Below are 21,402 nucleotides of genomic sequence, written 5' to 3' on the forward strand. Positions count from 1 at the left end.
AAAAAAAAAAAAAAAAAGAAGGGGTGGAGAAGGTGAGGTGGAGGTGGACGAAGAAGAAACTTCTCTATGATTTTCATTGTGCATTTTTCTTCCAGGATTTAGAACTTTGGGGTAGCGTCCAAGCCAAGACATGCCCCTGCTCGCCCGGTAGGTAACGAAGGCAGTCAGACTCCAGCCCCGCCCGGAATGCAGGCATTAGCAGGCAGGAGGACCAGCGCTACTGCGCCAATGCCTTGACCTTGGAATCCAGAAAACTCATGCCGAGCCTGGCCTCGGGCCTAGGGCACAGAACCAAGTTAAACCCCTGGTGGGGAACCTCTTCCCAGCCTGCCTGTCACCCGCAGACCATGCTGTCCTCCCTCCCTGCCTCTCACCTTGTCACCGTGTGAGTGTAACGCTGGGAGCCCTGAACCGAAGCCGTCCTGTGGGAGCTCTAAGTCCCAGGTTCTAACAGCCCTTCTCTGGGATGTATCAGAGCAACACGCTCTCCAGAGCATGCGCAGGCACCTGGATGGAGTCACTGGGGTCCCTTAAAGGAGTCACGTGGAAGCAGATGTCACACTCTCTCTGCAGCTTCTGTTCTACTGCTAAGTTTGTTTCTGGAGCTCTATGGAGTCTGCGGCTTTCACTCTGTCTCTGTAGGTTCAGTCTCTCGTCCCCATGGGCCACCACCTGGGATCCAGGGGGAATGTACAGATGGCTTCGTCCCTTCTCCACACTGTGTTTTCTGGGATTGAACTTATGATCCTCCTGCCCTACAGTGTATTCTTTCTATTTAGCTCTCCACTTATCAGGGCATTAGGGCTAATAAGATGTGAAGGCTGATTTTCCTCATCAACTTGATTGGACTGAGGGATGCCTGGAGAATGGCTAAGGCATACTTCTGGGTGTGGCTGTGAGCGTGGTTCCAAGATTAGTGTGTGGGTCAGTGGAGTAGGAAACACTCTCCTGTGTGTGGGCAGCACCTTCCCCTGGGCTGCAGCTGCAGACCCAGTTGGAACAAAATGTGGAAGGGGGAGCAGCTTGCTCCCTCATCTCCCTTCTAGAGCACGGGTTCTGCTGCTGCCGTCAGCATGGATGTCAGATTCTAGGTGCTCTATTTATTTATTTTTTTTCATTTTTCAAAAATGTATTTAGGACAGGGTTTACAGGGTTTCACTATGTGGATCGGACTTGTAGTGATCCTCCTGTTTTCAGCCTCCCAAATGCTGGATTACAGGTGCGTGCCACTATGCCCAGTCTCAGTTGCCATCTCAGTGTGCCCCGGGGACAGGACTGGCATGGCACACTGGGGTCAAACTCCGGCCACTGAGCTCTGCCTAAGTTGGTGCTTTAGTCTGCTGAGCTATTTGGCCAGCCTGGTGCTTTACCTTGTGAACATGGACTTTCATCAGCGGCTCTTCAGAGATCTCAGGCCTTGACCCTCACACCAAGGCTACATCACCAACCTATCTCTTATTCTAAAGCTTCTGGCTTCTTGGACTCAACAGTTACTGGCTTTGCTAGCTCCCCACCCAGGTGGCAGGTAGCCACTGAGACACTTTCAGCTTCTGATTACTTAAGTCAAAGTGACAAATACCCTCCGTTATATATTCTGTTGGTTCTGTTCTCTGAAGAACCCAAATACATAGTCTGAGACGTAGTCATAGGTTAAAGCATAGGAAATCTCACAAATCGGAGAATTGGTCTGTTTAAGAGTCTAGCACAGTAAAATCACCCTGTGTTATTCAGTGATATTGGCTAACAAAGGTCTATTTGCCAGGTTTGGTATTTTGGCTTTGAGATCACTCTAGATTATTAGAATAACCTAGATGTTACTTCTGGAGGCACTGAGGAACCCACAGAGGGCATGGGAGGACCAAAAAACCAAAACTCATAGTTGAGTCTCTTCCATCCTGAAACAAATGCAATTACCTAAGCTCTCAGAAGACTATAGATATTACTAGTGTTTCTCTTTTTGAGAGCATGAAATAACTGATTCCACTCAACTAAAGATTCAATATTAAATCTTTACTACCCCAACAAACTCAGTAAGAATGCTTAATTAGTCATACATATAAGATGCCTAATGTCTCAATCTGAAAGCAACAGGATTTCTACCATATGAAGTTTGTGAGGCCAGGGAGGTCCCAAGAAAATCCTAACACACCAAGACATTCCCCAATACAGTTTTCAGTCTCAGTGTTTCATTCCCTTTAGCATTCTTGGACTCACTTGAGAGATACACTGAAGCCAAACAAGTTCTAACCTGTAATGTGGATTGAGTAAAGGCCTTAACTTTACAAATCCAAATAGCATCTTTTATTTCTGCCACCTTCTTTCCTACAGCACTTAGGGATAATCGTCGGTTTCCCCTCCAGGTCTTTATTGCCTGTCTGCCAAAACTGTCTTGCTTCTGTTACAATAAAATGTCTGTGATGTTTTCCAAAGCTGGCAGCTTCCTGCCAGCAGTCAGCCCTCTGCCCCACAGGCAGCTGCCTGGGAACGCAAGTCTAAGTGTTGCAAGCTGAAGGCGAAGGTGGAACTTGGCAAGGCAGATGCGATTTGCTTTGGAAATCCACCCCTTCTCTTGCTGGCACAGTCAGCCAACAGGACAAAATAGAAACACTTTTTGCCAAAGGAACAGAAAAAGGAGCAAAACACGAGAGTAGAAAGTTGTTGTTCCACTAAGGTAGGTTCTGTGACTCGTGCCACGCAATGGATGTCCAGGACGCTATGACTGAATTCCCTGTCCCTCACCCCTGGGCTGAGGGGCTCTATGGGTACTCTGATTTGTGTGGAATTCTAAACTATTAACTACCGCACCCCTGTTTTGGGAGATGGAGAGGGGAGTTTGTATGAATGAATACGTTTTGCTATAAGCACATGTCTTGGAAAAATACGATATCAGAACAGAAGATCACCTGCCCCTGTAACGGGAGTAACGTGCAATTTTGTTCTGCCCCGAGAGTCTGAGTAATCTCCCTGAAATTGAGGTCATAGCAAGCAGATTCTCAGGGGCTGTCCATGCCTTCTATAGAGTCACACTACGATGCCAATTTCCAGCTTGGTTTTCATCTTCTAATTTAGCATGAAAGCCAGTGTTGAATTTAGATCAAAGACATGGTCCAAATGTATCTATCTCACACCAAGCCTACCTGATAGAACCCAAACGTTAAAAATTACTGAATGTACAGAATATAGGTTGGTCCTTATCTTTTACCAATGAGTCGCTTTTGGCCCCACTTAGTGCTAAGTCCTTCTGTGCCTGCAAAATGCAGGTAGATTGATTCTTCAGGAAGAAATCCTGACAGAAAAGGCCATGGTCACCGAGTCCCAGGTCACCGGCCATCAGGGCCTGATTCATAATACGGCAACTTCGTATCTAGGCCAACCTGGGGAGCCCATACTGTGCTGTACTGGGGTCACCTGTGGTGTTGCAGCACAGCCCTGAGCCAGGCACAGCTGGCCCTATCAAAGCAGGGCAGGAAACCTGAGCAGATACTCCTGCAAGGGACAGTAAAGCCGGCAGAAGATCTCGTGGTGGCGTGCACTCTACCTCTTCTTCCTCCACCACGCAGAGCAGATGCCAGGTCAGTAGACCCATCAATGGGACTCTTTGAACCTTGCTGTCCAGCCACTAGGGAGAAGGCAGGGCTCCGGTCGGACCTTGGAACACAGAGGGTTGGGCACTACCCTCTGGCCCCTACTGCAGGGGAGGTACAGACGGCATCTCTGGAGGTGAGAATGCACTGCTGACAGAAGTTCTCCAGGGGGGAGCACAAAGCCAAAGAGATCCCCTGCCAGCTGCCAGGCTGTAAAATTACTGGCTCCCCTTCAAGGACATGCTCACAAGTTTTCTCTAACTCAAAGATCATAATATCTATTTTGTCTGGCTGTCCCCGTCCCCTGGGTTGACACACATTTGTATACATATATATGTGCACCCATCTAGTTCAGACCTTTATCCCATTCAGAATAGGTAAAAGCCTGATAAACAGATGTTAGAACCTAGTGTTGTCTGAACAATCAGAGGTGGACAGGTAGTCCAGCTTTAGCCACATTTAGTTGGTTAATTAAGCACATTCATGCCTTGTATTCTACTTGCGTGATAGGACTTTGACTGCCTGGTTTGGCTGTTTTGTGTTTTTAAGCCAACTGGTTGTGTCATAAGGAAGTGAAAAGACCCCTTAATACCCTGAGATAGTTCTAGGGCTCTGGCTGGCATGCATATGCGCGCGCACACACACACACACACACACACACACACACACACGTAACTCATGCCAAAGAAGCAGTTACTCATGTTCCAACCATGGCCTCCAGGAACCCAGGCTGACCCTTGGCCCCAGAGCCCGCCCACTGAGGCTGGCCACACAGCACCACTCCCTCCTGGGCAAGCAGGACGCATTCCCTCTGGTGCTCCCGAGCTCTCACTGCCCCTTGCCTGGGAGTCCAGGCCTCAATCTGGGTGGCTTCCAGTTGAGTTTCAACAGTTATGCAAATCAGGTTTCTGACAGTGTCTGAAATTCCAGTGTGTACAGGAATAGCAGGTTGCTTAATCTCCAAATTCAGAGCCAATCCCTTTACTAAATACAGATGAGGTGTAGCCCAGCTTCCCTGGTGGATTAAAGGACCCACCCCTCCCTGCTCTGACAACCAGACTTGTCAAGCGCACAGATGCCCGCCATTTTGTTTTCCAGCCTGTGGCTTTCATGAGGAGCCATAGCATTCATATTTTCATCCTTCATCACTTGTTTTCATCTGTCAAACTAAGCCCCACCCCTGTTCTGACAGCATCCAATTTCCAAATACAGGAGCAGAGATGGCTGAAATATCCTGGAGAAAAATTAATCTCAGCCAGTTGATTTTCTTCTCACATACAATCTCCTTGAGAAAGGCTTTCCTGTGTTTCTGCGATGGACAGTAAGCTACTTACAGAGGCCAGCTGAGTATCTCGGACTGCAGTTTTGACATAAGTTAAACATGAGCAAGGTCACCAGATTTTCCTCTTTCCTTATTGGAAATGACACTAACAATGAAATACTGTGCTGGGTAAAGAACTACATGCTCACGGTGAGGTTGACAGCCTACAGTAAGTTTCTTAGAGAATCATAAAGAAACCTTGTTCTAAATATGACAAATCATATTCAGTTAAGTTCCTTCCTAGCTTTTTAAAAAAAAATCACAGAAAAAAAATTGTTTTTCAAAGTGGCAATGCCAAACAGTCAGACTGTGGAAGCTCGGCCAACTGCAGTCCACAGAAGACAGAGAAGGCAATGAATGAACTGTGTGTGTGTCTGTGTGTGTGTGTGTGTGCGCGCGCGCTAGCAGAGTGTGGGGCTCCACTGGGTTCCCTCACTAGAGCTTGCGGTCAGTGCTGGCTGGTCTCTGGTGGGCTCACAAATCCAGCCCCAGGCACTACTTCATGTGATACATCTCTACAAGTGCTTGAACCCTCAGAAAAATCCACTTCCTCAATCTACCCTTTTGGGGGAAATAGTGCCCATTTAGTACACACTGAGAAATTAAATGTTTCCCAAGCAGCCTGGTCAAACTGCTGGGGAGAGGGCTGGCGAGATAGCTCAGCGGACTAAGTGCCTGCTTAGGCAAGTGCAGGGACAGGAATTCAATCTCTGGCACCACATGGTGAGCCAGTCCTGCCCCCAGGCATGCTGCACCAGCCAGTAAGACCCAGTGTGGTGGCATGCACCTATAATCCCAGTGCTGGGGAGGCTGAAAACAGGAAGATCACACCATGAGTCTGAGTTGCTAGAGAGACCTTGTAACAAATTATATATGTATATATGTATATATACATATATACAAATATAATCAATCTACTGGTCATACTGCTCAAGAATGATATTAAAAATCAAGGGGTAGGGCACCATGGATCACACCTATAATCCCAGTCCCTCAGGAGCATGAGTTCTAGGTCAGTGTGGCAACATGGTCAAGGCCCCCAAAGGGCTGGGAATGTAGCTCAATGGCAGGCTCTAGCTTGCTAGGCATGAGGGCCTGGGCTTGATACCCATCATTGCCAAAAACAAAATACGTACCCCCACAAACAGACACCAGAATCATAAGGTTGTCCAGCAAAACCTTTTTTTCTGAAAGATCAACGAGCAAATATTTTAGGTCTTGAGGACCACACATATCTCTGTCATACATTCTTTGTTTCTTCAACCCTTTAGAAAGCAGGACAGTCTGAGTTCCTGGGCCATACAAACACAGGGTCAGGCTGGGTTCAGCCCCTTGAGCCAGAGTTGGCTGACCCTAGGTTATTTCTACAATGGAGCCTGGAGGTGGGGGTGTGTTCTCTAGTTTAGCTTAATTCCCTGAACACAGTACCCAGGACAGACTAGTTTAAAGGATAGCTGTGAATGGAACAAGCTAACAGGGGGACCACAGGTAAGAGAGAACAAGAGGTAATATTTCCCTCCCCATAGCGAAGCCTGAAAAAAACATGTCAATAAGCCTCAGGCTTGCCCCGAGTAAGCACAGGTATCCCCCATCTTTCTAGCCTTAAGCGTAAAGCCACGATAAGCACAAGAGCTGGTAACCAAAGCAGCTCCTGCATCTGCCTTTTCAAACACAGCTCTGTGGCTAACAGGGGCTTTTTCAAGCTTAAATCAAAGAACTCCAGTATCCTGCAGGCAGTACTCTACCACAACGAAGTTCTCCACCTAGCTCTCACATTCTGCTCACAGGACCCGCACACAGCGTCCCCAGCCTTCCCCGGGTCAGATCAAACGAACAACTCTGACTACTTAGCAGAGGGAAAACCATGCCAAATGGTCCCATATCCTAGCACCTGTCCGAAGCACGTGTGGAAATGGTTCAGGCTGGGATGTTCTTTAGTCTGTTCTGCTTCTCTTATCAAAAGCCCCAAGCCTGACAACACAGCGTGCTCTGAGACTTGGCTACAATTGCAAAGCCACAAATCAGCTTTGAGATTGTCCTCGTGTGTGGCTGCGAGCCGAGCCGCAGTCTTCCCTGAATATACTCTTAGTGCAAAGACTCAATCACTGTGACAACTGCCAAGCCTCGGTGCTCCCCCCTTCAGGACAGATCCTCAGGATCCGTCCTGACTTCCTCACTCCTTTCCAATCCCCTGACTTAGAAGCCAGGCAGAGGCCGCTTGCCTGAATGGAGAAAACATTAGAGCATTTGCCTTCACTCTGGGTCTCTGTCAAGTTCTGGCTATTTCACCGCTGTTAGGCATCCACCTCCTTTCTTACAAAAGCCAGCAGAAATTAGCGAGCGCCTCGTTGGCTCTGAAATACGAAAATGTAGCAATGATCAAGCCAGAAAATCAGTTTCTGGTCAACTGCTTTCAAAGCATTTGTCCTAGAACAATGTCTGCAGTTCATTTATTGTCTGCTAAATTTAAAATTGGTTTTTACTTAAATGCTGCATGGTTTTGTTTATAAAGCCACCCTCAGAATAAAACTGTCGTTTGGTTATCAAACTAGTATCTGAGAAAAACTCTTGGGAGGCGATCAGCCCAGTGCTAGCTGTGTCTGTTTCTATAGCTCTAGTATTCGCTCACTTCTCATATACTTTTAAAAATTATTCCTTTGGAAGATGAAAGTGGTGTTTAGAGAAAATCTGATTCACTTGGCCACTTAGGTCCTGACTCCTACCTGCTTCGCGGGCTGGTCAGGTGAGCATTCTCCGCTGTGCTCCAGGAGCCACGTGCACCAAACAAATTCCAAGGTTTGTTGTGCCTTACTTCCCTTCTCCATTCAGCTCTTTCCAGCCGAGGGTTACTAGCCAGCAGCAAAAGCACGCGCTATGCCAGGGCCAGCCATGCCAGTGCGCACCCCACTTCCTGCCCGAGCCTGGCTCGGCTGAGCCTCGCTGCAGATTCTTCCTCTTCCAGCTCGCCTCCCGCGCTCCCGGCCCCGCCCACCCCTAGCACTCAGATCGTTTTTCATTGATGAGTGCATCCAGCTAGACTGCGCCTACAGGGGAATGAGCGCAGCCTTGCTGTGCCGGCAGACAGGATCCACGCTGCGGAAAACAACTCTGGTTTTCTGGAGTTCGGGGAAAAATCAGCCTGGCAGAACCCGTCCTTGGCTTCCTTCTGCAGGTATCTGTCAGTCAACAGCTGCAGAGAGCACAGGACACGGCCCTGCTCGCAGTTCACACTTCCAAAGAACTCGGGACTCTCAGCTTCAGGATGTGTGTAGGATTTTAGAATTTTATCCAGTACAGACTTTTCCTGCTGTGAACTTCATATTGCCATAACCGAGTTCTAACCCGCTAAAGTTCTTTAATTTTAAAAATTGTTGTTATTAATTCCAGGTCTATTAAAAGACTGACAGCTTACTACTGAACTTAAGTCACTGGTCGTGTTGCTATGAAATGGCTAAAATGTCAACGGAAAAGAAACCGCTGTTGTTTTCACACGTGCTCCCAGTGGGTTCCAGGCACCCAACGCTCTAACAAACACCACGGTTGTGAAAAAAATGAGTGGATTTACCTTTCCCAGAAGAGACATGGAAGACATGAATTTGAGGGCAAATACGAAGTTTCCCTGGTGGGGCAAAAAGAGTGGGCAGGAGGATGAGCACCTAGACCCCAAATCCAACAGGGAACCCCCTCCCGCATCAGCCTGGATCTTCACATGCAGCCCAGAGCCTGCGAGAGATCCCACGGGGCATCTTGAACCTCCCCTTCCTAATTCGGGGGAAAGCAACTGCCCACTATAACTTCAAGTGAAGAAGAAAGTTTGTTCTTTCATTTTTTAAGTGGGGCAGAGGGGTTAATTTTTTTTTTCTTGGTCTGTGACCAAATGACATTTGTATTAGAGGTAAAATCTGCCTATAGATACCTTTAGCATTCATTTGTGACAACTGCCAAAAACCTGCTGTAAAACCAGTTATTCCACCTCTGTTTGTCCCATTCTGTCAGCAAGGGGCAGATCATATACTGCACAACGTAAGGTTTAAATCAAGAGGATCTCAATGCCGTGATGTTTACCCAACACACATGAGGACAAAGTAGAAAACGCACGACCCTGCACCCCAAGGCGCAGGAGGCTTGTTCTGGTCTGCTGTCCAGGTCTACAGCATGGGCTTTGCCTTCTCCTTGCCCACCCTTGTTCCGGGGCTTAGAACACCAGGTGCCTTCACCTCAGAAGGGTCACTGAGTTTCTTTCATTGTGCAGAAAAGGTAGGAAGAGCTGAGTGAACTTGCTGTGTGCACAACATAGAGCACTGAGCTTAGAACATGGATATTCTACATTCAAATTCTAGGATGGTGCCTGCTAGACAGGATGTGAATCTCTGTAGCCAAGAACTACAGGCAGGGGTTTAGTGATGGCTTTCAAGTTGCTCATAAAGCCCAGCCTAGGGGCACATCTAAGACTATAAGTAAAAGTAGAAGGCTATAACAAGGGGAATAGAGGACAGCAGGTAGCTAGCAAGCCATTCCAGCAACCCCCTGCAGAGAGGGGATCAACAATGGTCCAAAGGCCAATGGACACTTCTGGTGAATATATAGAAGAATGGAAAGCAGGGACATAAACAGATACATGCACACTACTGCTCAATACAGCAAGACTGTGGTGGATTGTCCACTGCTAGGCAACTTGTTACACCCAGCTGAACTGAACCAGCGTGGTGCTAGGTGTGGAAGGCCCTCCTTTGGTCTGTTGCAAGGAACATAAGAGGCAGAACTAGAGAAACTGTTGAGAGGCATTAGGGAAGCTGTTTGGAGAGGCTGTTGGAAGCTGTCGGTTCTCTTGGACTATTCTGCTGGGGGACCTTGTCATGCTGGCTTTCCTGATGAACGTGGCTGTTCTTGTTGGAGGAGGGGCTTGGGATGTTGTCGCTGAGGATGGCTACCGTTCACCTTGGGGAGCTCTGCACCTTACTCTGAGCATCGCTTTCTGGCTCAGGAGGAGAAGACGATGCCCTGCTCAGACTCACGGAGCAGCTTGTCATGCGGGCTTTCCTGATAGGAGCTCAGGGCCTCACTGTTGTTGAGGATGGGTGTGGGACTTCTCAAGAGAGCTCTAGTTCTTACCCTGAGTGTCGCTCCCCGGCCCCAATTCAGACCCGTCAGCTAGCACAGACGCTTCATCCTGCTGGCACAGACTTTGTAGCTTGCACTACTGACCTTTGGCCTTCCTAGCGCAGATCTGGGAAGCAGGCCTGCAGGAGATGTTGTCATGGACTCTAACCCTCCAGCTGGACTTGTGGGAGGCATTGTGATGGGCTCTAGGTTTTCAGCTAGACTCATCCAGGATATTACGGTCTAGGCCCTCAGATGAATTCTTTGGTCTTAAGTGTGTGGTCAGGTGTCCTGTACTTTTGTAAGTGATTCTTTGGGTGAGTCATTATAAAATAATCTTATGAAATGTGTTGTATATTGTATTGTTCCCCCTGCAAACCCCCAAACTACAACAAATACCATTCACAGTGACTAAAGGTAGAAACAACCCAGGTGTCCATTGACGGAGGATAAACCAAATGTGGTATAAACACAGTGGGGGGAGGGGCGGGGAGATAGCTCAATAGAATAGGCCTGAGTTCAATCCCCAGTTCCACAAACAAACAGTGGACTAGTACACAGCTATAAAAAGGGAGATTATTCTGAAACATGCTACAACATGGAGGACAAGATGTGGTAAGTGCAGTGTACAAGCGACAAAGGGACAAATGCAATTATGCCAATATGAGATACTAGAATGGTTAAACTCACAGATACAGTAAACAGAATGGGGGTGGCCAGGAGAGGAGGAATGGGGCATTGTTCAATGGGACAGTGTTTCAGTTCTGAAAGAGGAAAGCCATTCTGGAGAGGGTTATGGCTGCATGACAGTGTAAGTGTGTGTAATGCCACAAAAGCGCCTACACAAAAATGGGTGAAATAATTACATATATTTTTAAGCCCACAGAACCTAGATGTCCTCAATTTCCCAGTCTGGTATTATGGCAGTTAAGCATCTCATCATAGCCACAAAATGGAACAACGCACGTGTCATGGTCTTTGTTTAGTTGCCCCCCAAAGCCTCGTGCAGTCATGGGGCGGGGGTCTACAGTTGTGATTAATTCATGATCCAGTACTGGGATTATGGTTCTGAGTGCTGCTGGGATTATGGGTGTGAGTGCTCCACCCACCTGGGGCAGAGCCTGGAGGCAGTACAAGTGAGACGGACTTGTTCTCTGCTGCCGCCGCTGCTCCTCCCTTCGCTCTTTGCTGTTTTCTGCCGCCATGAACTGCTGCCCTCTGCCATGTGCCGCTCTGCCTTGGAGTCAGCCAAGTATGGACTGAAACCTCCATTAACTATGAGCTAAATAAACCTTTCCTTCCTTCATTTTTGGGGTTGGGTATTTGTCCCAGAAACGAGTGAAAAGTAACAGACAACATGCCATGCAACAAAACCCCCAAGTGTCTTCAAAAACTGAGCAAGATTAAGCTCTTCTTCCTTCTCTCCATCCCAGCCAAGCAGAACCTTCACAAAATTGTGAAAGCAAGCAGGCGCTCAGTTTGTCTCCCTGTTTTGTGACAGGAGATGCCAACGCTGACAAGGACACCCTGGAGTCTGTGCAAGTGGGGTACGCTGGCCCGTGAACCTGGAGGAGCAGCTGCCTTCCACCCCAGTTCATGTAAAGGCTCTGAGTCTCCAGGAGAGAAGGCTCTGGGCAGCAGCAGCCCTCTCCTCTTCTCCCTAAGACCACTGTGAGCTCCCTCACCATTGCCTCCCTCTGCTCTGGCTGTGCACACCCATGCCAGTGTGCTTGCCGCCTTCACTAGCGACGGAGCTGTCTCTTAGCTGTCAAATCTGTCCAATTAGACCCTAAGCCCCTGGGGGATCCAACTGCCTCCTGCTGTCTGGCCCGGCCAGGCAGGGATGTGGAAGGCCATGAGTGTCTCTCTCGTGTTCCCTCTCCTTTGTCCGTAACAACTGAGTAAGAGTCCCCAGCTTTCAATCACCTCTCTTCTGAGCTCAGACCCAGGACTCTACCCCGCTCTGGCCCAGCTGCAGCTGTAGCTTCAGGTCCTGTAGGCACCTCACACACAGGAAGCCCCAAATGAACCCTGTCATGCTCTCTTCAAACAGGTTTCTCCATCTCTACTTCCTCTCCCCACCAGGACAGTTCCCAGCCCCCAAGCACAGATGAGTCACCCTGAGTCCTCTCCCCTGCACGCTTGTGGTAGGTCCTGTCAACTCTGCCTCTTGAATCCCTCCCTCTCCTCTCCCCTGTATTCCATCACACTTGAGGACCTTGATCCCTAACCAGTCTCACTCATCTGTGGACACTTCCAGTCTACCCGATACATAGCACATCCAAGGGCAAAAATCAGAGCATCTTTTTCAAATGCTTGTAATGCCTCATTGTCCAAAGGATAATTCCTTTGAATGGCATCTAAGACCATTCTTGATCTAGCCTCAAAGCCTGTATCAGGAAACCTACACACACACACACATACACACACACACACACACACACGCACGCACAGCCTGCTGCTTTCTTTCTCATATCTCTGCTTTCTTACGAACCAGTGATTTTTCACCAGCCAAGGTCTAACCTCACGGGAGACATGCAATATCTTTGGGCATTTTCAGCTGTTGCGGCAGGCACAGGGAGCGGGTGCTGCTGCTGTCCTCCTAGGCAGAGGCTGGCGATGCTAATGAACACCTCACAGGGCGCATGACAGCCCCCACCCTGCCTCAGACTCAGGAACCACGTGGGTTTGCAGAATGTTAAGATACACTGCAAGGATAATAACTACGAGTGCTTCGCACCGCACAGGCTGCAAGCATAAATGGTGGTAGAGTGCAGAAAATTAGAACAATTGAGGGAGAAGTCAGGTAAGCAGAAGCAACAAGGGAGGCTGTGGGCCAGAGTGGCGTGTCCTCTCCACCACACCCAGGCTCAAAATTCCAAAACACTGCGCAGTGTCTGTGAGGCTCTGGGCCTGGGTGGGAGTGTCTGCTCTCCAGAACTTGCTTTATTGGAAGCACTGGATCAACTTTTATTGGAAAGTTCTCTGGTATATTTCCTTTCAGAGCCCAGCATACTCCCAAATTCTAGTAAATAAAATGGAAAAATAGGACAGAACTCTTTTCATCTCAGATCTGTACTGCAGCATTGCTGTCCTTTTGAATTTTCTTCTCAGAGACCCTTTCTTTGTATTTTTTTAAATGACCTTAATCTAGTGCTTCTAAAAATACATTCTATAAAATATGGTTTTGGGGAGTTGCTCTACAGAAGGACAACTCTGTGGTCAAATAAGCTCTAGAAGCTTTTTTACCAGGCCTTTAACTGTTGTGTCCACAACATATTTGATCAAAGTTTCCAGTCTGCATTTTTATAGTATAAATTATTAATATTCACAGGACAAGGACTTTTGTGAAATGTGTGCACAATGCTCTCTTCTTGGCTATTAATTTGTTCTCCCATTGGTATACAGCTTTCTTGATTAAATTTCCATTTGTGTGCAACCAAGCCTGTCTGTCCATCGGTCCATCCATCCATCCATCCATCCATCTGCCCATCCTTCCTTCTTTCCTTTCTCCCTCTCTTTCTTCTCTGATGAAGAAATAGAAGTGTAACAGCTAAAGTGACATTGACCACGTAACAGTTTACCCCGAGTGTCACTCAGGAGTACATTTGTTTATATACTGACTACGGTGTCTGGAGCATCGCTCAGGCAGGTGTCATTCCAACCAGTCGATTCTTGTAGCTTACAGCTTGTCAGTCCAATCAGTCCTTTGAATTGGGAATAATTTTCTTTCTTTACAGAGATAGAGACAGTTTGGGTTTTAGAAACTGAATTCAGGCCTAGCATGACTTGAACTAACACAGAGATTCAGCCACAGACAGGAGGACACTGTACACCCCCAGGAACCAGGCCATGGTTGGTGGTAATCCACACTGAGCAGGGGAGACAAGTAATTTCTGAGCCAGTGGCACCAGCCATCTTCAGCTGAGAATCCTCTTTAATGTGTCTCAAGGGCCCAGAAGCACTAAGTCAACTTTTATGAACATCCCATAGATTTCCATTTCCCCAAAAGTTTAGGATAGGATATCATGTGGTGTTCCTGAGACTGGCTATCTCTCAAGGTCAGACGCAGCCTGAAAATTGCTAAGGGTCTCTCTAAGTGCAGGTGCTATGCACACTGGTGGAGCAGACTCCCCATTAGGTAGGGTCCCTACCACTTTGAGGCAATGCCTCAGAACGCAACAGGATGGATAATGTCCCAGGAGGTCGCCATGGCTAGGAAAGCAGGAGTGCCTCCAGGGGAAGTGGGTCTTAAGGAAGACCATAAAGACTGGATCTTGGAAGCAGGAGTGGTGGGCATGCCTGCAATTTCAGCACTCTGGGAGGTTGAGGCAAGAGGACTGCAAGGTGAAGTCCAGCCAGGGCAACTCAGCAACTTAGCCAAGACCCTGTCTCAAAAAAAAAAAAAAAATCAATTAAAGTTTTAAAATAGGTTTAGTCAGTATAGCTCAGTGCAACATTCTTAGGTTCAAACCCTGATATCACAAAAGAAGTCAAAACAAGTAAACCACCAAACAATAACAACAAATACAAAAAAACAAAACAAGATAAAACAAATGAACACCTGGTTCTCAGTCTGATACAGTCTACAGCTTCAACCTCCCGCTCAGAGATGAAGGGAAGGTGGGCCACTCCTCCTGACTGCTGACCTGAGGCCCAAGCATTCCACAGCCTGCTCAGGACACAGCACTGTGGGTGCACCGAGCGCAACATGTTGATGCCAGGCTTCCAATCCAGACATTTTTGCCAAGGAATGTGGCCACCAGAGTACCTGGTCCTTGCAGCACAGACCTGGGCAAGCGTCCCTGGGGTCAGTCACCCACTAAGACTCCACACAAGGACATACAGAGGTGGGGGGAGGTGGGAAACACTGCCTCTTTATTTTTATTACTATCATAGCATCAAATAGTGAAAGTGGGACCATCCATTTGGTTCTCAGAGACTTATGGGAATGCACAAGTCCACTCCCTAATGATGTCCCCGGGTGCCACACATCTTCCACACTCAGAGGCACAAGCACAGGCTGGGCCAGTGGTAACACATCGGGGGCAGCACGAGGTCAGATGCCTGTACTTCTTTGGATGCCTGTATTAAGTATATCCTCAGAAAGGACTCTGCACCCTTATGGCTTGGCTGAAAAAGCATTCTGGAAGGGCTGGTGAAATTTTGTGGCTGATCAACATCTTCCCTCACAGTTTTCTTGGGTTTCTGTCGGCCCAGCCATGGTAACACCTGGTTCCTGGCAGTGCTCAGAGTTTAAATGCTTACTACATCCAGTCTATAATTTTCAGATCTCAAAATAAGTCAGCCCTCTAGGCTCACCAAGTCTCCATTCTGATAAAAAATTATTAGAGCCTTTCTTACTCTAGTATGGAAGGGTGGAGTAAAGCTCTTGGAGGAAGAAATTTATCAAAAACCACATTATACTGCCACATTATTCTGTATGACAAGTTTGGGCTCAAGCTACATGTTCAAGGTCTTGCTAATCTCTACCATGAAGACCCTTCTCCTGGAATCACGCGTATTTCTGTGGTTGTAGGAACTTGACTCACAGGACTGCAATTTTCAGACAGCAAGGAAGTTGGCTTGAATATGGAAATTCTCTGTGGGCCTTCAAACAATCAGTTGTTTCCCCCTATTTCTTTCCCACAAGAAGGATTCCTTTAAATAATTGGAGACTTCCCATGGGAATTAGGCAATAGAGACTTCTAGGTCTTAAACTTTATCTAAGCCATTTTAAAAAACAAAAGGCACAAGAATGTGTCCGGTTGGCCTGAAACAATACAAATGCTGGCAATAAAACAGCAATCAAGGCATGAACCTTCTAGTTCTCCTGGTACCAAGGAGAAGGGAGGACACCAGGGCAGGAGTTTCTGGCTCGTACTTAGCTAAGAATGTGTGGTTCACCTAGTAGTTCATCACTTGTAACCAATGAAACCCTCCAGTAGGGATGGCTATAGCAGGTAGGCTCCACTCATATACACATGAAAAATAGGTACAAAACAAATCTCAATAGCTGTTACTCTATTAACTGTGAACCTAAAACTGATGTAAAAATTAAAGTCTTATAAAAGGAGACAGAGAGACAGAGACAGAGACAGAGGGAGCGAGAGAGAGAATGAGAGCGAGTGTCAGAGCGCCTCATTAGGAAACCATGGGCTTTGCAGGGGCTGGGGCTCCTTCCCTGGGCCTGCCATGCCAGCCCCACCCCAGTGTGCTGAACCAGCAATTGAGACTGGTCGTGGTGACACGTGCCTGTAATCTCAGCTCTTGGGAGGCTGTAAACAGGTGGATCACTATGAGTCTGATCTAGTAGTGAGACCCTGAACACCCCGTAGGCCCGTCCCTAAAATTAAAAAAAAAAAAAAAAAAAGAAAGAAAAAACGAAAAAGAAAACAACGGGCTTCACTGCAGCTTGCTGGTTAAGTGACTAACAAAGCCTCAGTTTCCTGATCTGACAAAGTGCAGCGCACCTGTGGATGGCAAGTGTTTTGCCCCCAGCCACATGGGGGCATCTAATCCCCTGAGGTGGCAGTGGCCCTTGAGGAAAACGGCCTGGCTCTACCTCTGCTTGTTCACATTGCAGCCTCTTTGCTGATGCTTTGGCATCTGACCTCACTAACCAAATCACACGCAGCTTGTCCCAGTGCCAGGCTGGTGGCTGATTGAAAGTGACAAAGGGAAAACTGGGAAAGGGAAACAACGCTCAGCAAGCGGAGGTCTGAAAAGACTCAGAAGTCAGCGACCAGCGGGTCCCACGGGGCTGCCAGCTCCAATCAGAGCGTGAGTTACCTGACAAGGCGGGGGCAGGGAGCAGGACTTCCTGGAAAAGCTTCATGAAGCGCCCGCCTGGAGTCGCACTGAAACACATCCTGGAAGTCTTTTGGGCATGCGCTCTGGCATCTATGTGACAGGAGTGTGTCCTCAGAAGGCCACCATGCTTTCCTTCCCAGGAGCACCATCAACTCCATCATTTGATTTCCTCAATTATTTTCTGGCCTTCTCTTCTTTCTGCCTTCCCTTCATCCTCTTTTCTTCCCTATGTCCGTCCATCTATCCCTCCCTCCCTTTCTTTCTTCTCTGATGAAAACCTAGAAGTACAATAGCGAAGGCAACCATAACTGCTTCCTGTTTCCGCCTGCCTTGTGTTGCCCTGGCAGCATATTTGTTTAAGTACTGATTATCCCAAGTGCCACCTGGACTGGTGTCATTTCAACAAGTCCATTTTTGTGCTGAGTAAGCTTGATAAAATTGTCACTTTCATATTTCCTGGCATATTATCTTATAAAAATTAATGGAAAGTGCAATTTTGAGTCATCCTGTATTTAAATAATTGGTCTAGCAAGTGGCTAGAAACCAGAAGAGTGGCCTACACCAGCACGATTGCCGGTGCTGTTTAGAAGAAAGGTGATCGCTGACAACCCAGGAGAACCAGGCCCTCCGCGTCCTTCTCACCCTGACTGCAGCACTTCGAGACACCTGGGGGGATGTCTAGATATAACTTGGGGGTGGTTCTCCATTGTAACTCCCCAACCGCAGACTCTTTCCTCCTCACCCTTATCGGTTCCAGGTTTGCACAGGGGATGACGTTTCCACCCGAAGTGCCAGTAGCCTTTCACCCAGCTCAATGCCTTCCTCTCCCCTCGGTCTCATGGCCTCCCTTGGGTTCTTCCTCCACATTCTCCAGGGGAAACTCTCTCCAGATTTTTCCTAGCTCTCTGTGGCCTACCTAGCAAGCACTAGACATGATAATCACCCCAATCTTGTGTTTTTTAGGGCTTTTCTAGATCCAAGGCAAACTCTTGACTCTGGCCACTAAAGGATTCAACTGGTTGACTCTGCCTTCCTGGCTAGCTCCCCCACATGTCCTCCACCTTTCAGGGCAGGCTGCCCCGCCCAGGCATTGCAGCCTGCTTTCACCTTCTTCCCACCTCCCTAGAACGTACTTCTCATGGTTGCTAACAGTGCTATGGAGTTCTTAAGTAGTTACACACAAACAATGCTTGGTGGCTGCTACAGTGACAATTAGTACAAAGCCCTCAGTAGCTACTCCCAGACATCAGCAGGAGATGTGTTACATCCGTAATGTCCCCATCAGTCCTCCCGTTCCTGCCTATCCAGGTACCTACATTTTATCACAGGCTGAATGAAAAGGTCTTGGCCAGTGCCAGCCCTTTGCAGGCCCTGGGGCCTCAGGTCACAGTCGGTCAGCGTTCAGCTGCATTTAAGGAAGACAATCCAACATGGGCAGGTCCTGGCCTCACAAAAGTGATCCTCCAAAGGGCACGTGTAGTGTAAAAACAGACCTGAATTAGGACATCAACAGGTGTCAGAAAGCAAAGAACACCACATATAACACATGCAGTCTGGGCCGGGATAGCCAGTGCCCTCGACACTAGGACAGACAGGTGTTCCCACTCACCTCCAGCTCCAAAGCAATCGGGCCTCTCCACCTGACTGGGCACCCAGGAGAACCTCTGCTGGGGTAGGTAAGCCCATTCCATACAGCTGAAGCTAGCATGGGGAACCAGCTGGTGGCTCCGGCCAATTTCTGAGTGACATCTGGAGACAAGTCTGCTCTGGGGAGGGCACCCATAGCCACCAACACAGACCCCAGTGCCCTGCTCTACACAGGTTAATGATGAAGGCCTAATATTTTGAAAATACCTTGAAGGTGTTGAGTAAGGAAAAGAAAGAAAAATGAACTCCAGCATTAAGGCCCCACACAGTCATTTGCCTTCAATGGATCCAGTCTTTAGATTTCATGAATATTTAGCATCAACAGAAACTCACGAGGCCCCATACCTTGCATCTTCTCTTTTGGGCCCTCAAACACATACACGTTCTGACAACCACAGCCTCTGCCAAAGCGACTTACAATAAACGATTTTTAGAAACAAAAGGCTCTGCACAAAGGGTCTGAAGGGGCATGTAAAAAGGAATCTTCCTTGCTGACAGAATGAGAACAAGAGAGGGGAGGGGAGGGGAGGGGAGAGGAGAAGAGAGAGACCCTGAGACCAATGCTCATTAACCTGTCTATCCACGATGGAGCTCCTGTAGTCAATTTTCAAAAACATTTCAAAGAAGACTACTACTCATCTCTGCCTAGGAGAAATGACATTACAATACAAAATGAACATATGTACCATTAGAACTCTCCCTCCACCTTTTTTTTTTTTTTTTTTTTTTTGTATTTTAGGGAAGAGTGTACAGTGTGTTTAGGGTCTCATTACTAGATAGGACTCATAGTGATCTGCCTGTTCACAGCCTCCCAAGAGCTGGGAGTATAGGTGGGCACCATCACACCCAGTCTCAACTGCTATATCGCAGCATGCCCCAGGGGTGGGGCTGGCACAACAGGCCTAGGGATTGAACCTCCAGCCCCTGCACCTACTTGCAGGCGCTTTAATCCACTGAGCTATTTGGCCGGCCCTTCCCTCCCTTTCTTGCATGAGCTCAGCCCTGGGCTCTCTAAAAGTCTCTGCTCTGTAGACGTAGCAAATGGTACACCCATCAGCCTTGGGGTGCTATCAGCCTAACCCAGAAGTGTGCGCCTCCTGGGGCCAGAACAGGGCTTTTGTGGAGCGTTTGCCCCTTCCAGGCTCAAGCGTCCACATACCAGACAAGAATGGGGCAGGCATGGTTGGCGGATGCCAAGAATACCGGTACTCTGGAGACTGAGGCAGGATGATAGGGCGTATGGAGCCAGCCTGGGCTACACAGTGAGTTCAATGTTGGCCTGGTTTACATTGTAAGACCCTGTCTCAGAAAACCAAGTCAAAACCAAAGCAAAAGACACAGACTATGTTTTGGTACAGGAACAGACAAATAACAGAGACTATGGGAGACCCCTGGCTTCCAGGCTCTTTTCCATTATGGAAAACACTGCTTAGCATACTGGTAGGAACTATAACTGGTTGACTGGGGAGTATGAACAAAATTTAAGGGAGAAAGAACATGAGGTAAAGGGCCAGAGCTAGGTGCCACAGGGTCATCACTGTCATTGGACTTGACAGCAACAATTTAGTAGGAATTTAAAAATTCAGGTGAGAAATGTTTCATAAATGTTGGTTAGAGGAGGGTAGGTGCCATCCGGCCCCCATATTCCTTCCCAGATTCCTAGAAATACCTGAAATGCTTTTTTAAAAACCCTGTAAAGGTATTCAATGAATATTTCTATGAGTTTCTAAATGAAATAGCAGTGCTTCTTAAGAACATTGCCTCTCTCAGGGACAAGCTAAGTTTCCATCAGTTAAGGCTTTCTCCACGCCCTACATTTGCTGATCTCAATCCTGGATACACCAATCCCTGCCAGGGTTCCTGTAAATATTTCATGCTGCTCCACTGCCTGCAAGGATAGAGCTGTCAGAATTACCCAGGCTGCTAGACTGAATTCAGGTTTGCTTCACCAGCTTTCTGTGTCACTTGTGCACTGGGAGGTGATTCCTCATACATGCCACATGGCCTCCATTACCGCAGGATTCTGGTTGGAACAAAAGCCTTCTCTGTCACTGAATTACTGCCTCAGTTTCTGAATCTAAGAAAACATGACTGTCTGTAGTACCAGATCTCACTGCGTAACCTTTACTTACGTTTGCCTTTATCCTCTGAAAGTTTCAAAACTGTCCCCTTGAGACATGAACCACCTACTCTTTAGTTTTCCTTTTCAAAATGAGACCCCTGTGTGAAGAAGATAATCTTGAGTCTGACTCCCTGTGAATGACAGTGGAATAACTTTCATTGCTAGTGACTTTAATTTCATCATGTTTTCACTGCCTTGGCCCCGCAGGGGCACGTGCCACTTGAATGGAGACCTTTCCTAGCTTTTGTAATTCAGGGATCACATGGTCTTGGAGATGTTCAGAGAGGTGCTTTTTGTCTGGTTGGTAGTCACTGAATAGTTAGGAACACTGACCTATATCACCAGGATGCTGGGATGACATCTGGCTCGAGCTCTCAGCAGGAAAGAAACAAGCTTGGGAGGGGAGGGGGACAGAATGGTGAATGAGCCAATTAAAATGCAAATGATTATGCTGCTAGTTCCTGCTAAATGAACCCTGAAGGAAAATTAATACACATATATTGCAAGCCCCTGGCAAAATCAAGACTTCAAGGTAGCCAGAAAGATACAAACTGGGGCCCTTCCTGATTACTTTACGTCTGACATTCTGTAAGCTCTGAACTCTCCTCAGAGTGAATGAGGGTGTCAAAGAAACAAACAGATTTTTTCCCATCTCCCCATTTCGAATTAAACTTTGATCTGCATATTCACACAATGATACAACCTTCAAGGTAATTAATTAACAAAGTAAAAGAAACCCCAGTTGGCTGGAAGAGGTCGGAGGACATTGTCTTCTGAGAGGTGGGATTTGGGAGCTGATGGTTTTTTTTTTTTTT

At 47.6% G+C, this 21,402-nt stretch overlaps 1 protein-coding gene across 7 annotated transcripts in view; it reads right to left on the minus strand.

The window, feature by feature from the left end:
* Positions 1 to 21,402, minus strand: part of Pdzd2 (PDZ domain containing 2) — a 401,332-nt gene that overhangs the window by 155,069 nt on the left and 224,861 nt on the right. Inside the window, exon 1 of one of the 7 annotated variants that reach the window (XM_023702364.1) lies at positions 7,629 to 7,780. The exons of the other annotated variants lie outside the window; for them this stretch is intronic. The gene's annotated coding sequence lies outside the window, so the exon portion shown is untranslated. Of the gene's footprint in view, positions 1 to 7,628; positions 7,781 to 21,402 lie in introns of those variants that run through there. 7 annotated transcript variants of the gene reach the window in all.

This window comes from Octodon degus, unplaced genomic scaffold (assembly GCF_000260255.1).
Source record: "Octodon degus isolate 3935 unplaced genomic scaffold, OctDeg1.0 scaffold00149, whole genome shotgun sequence".
Classification (NCBI taxonomy): Eukaryota; Metazoa; Chordata; class Mammalia; order Rodentia; family Octodontidae; genus Octodon; species Octodon degus.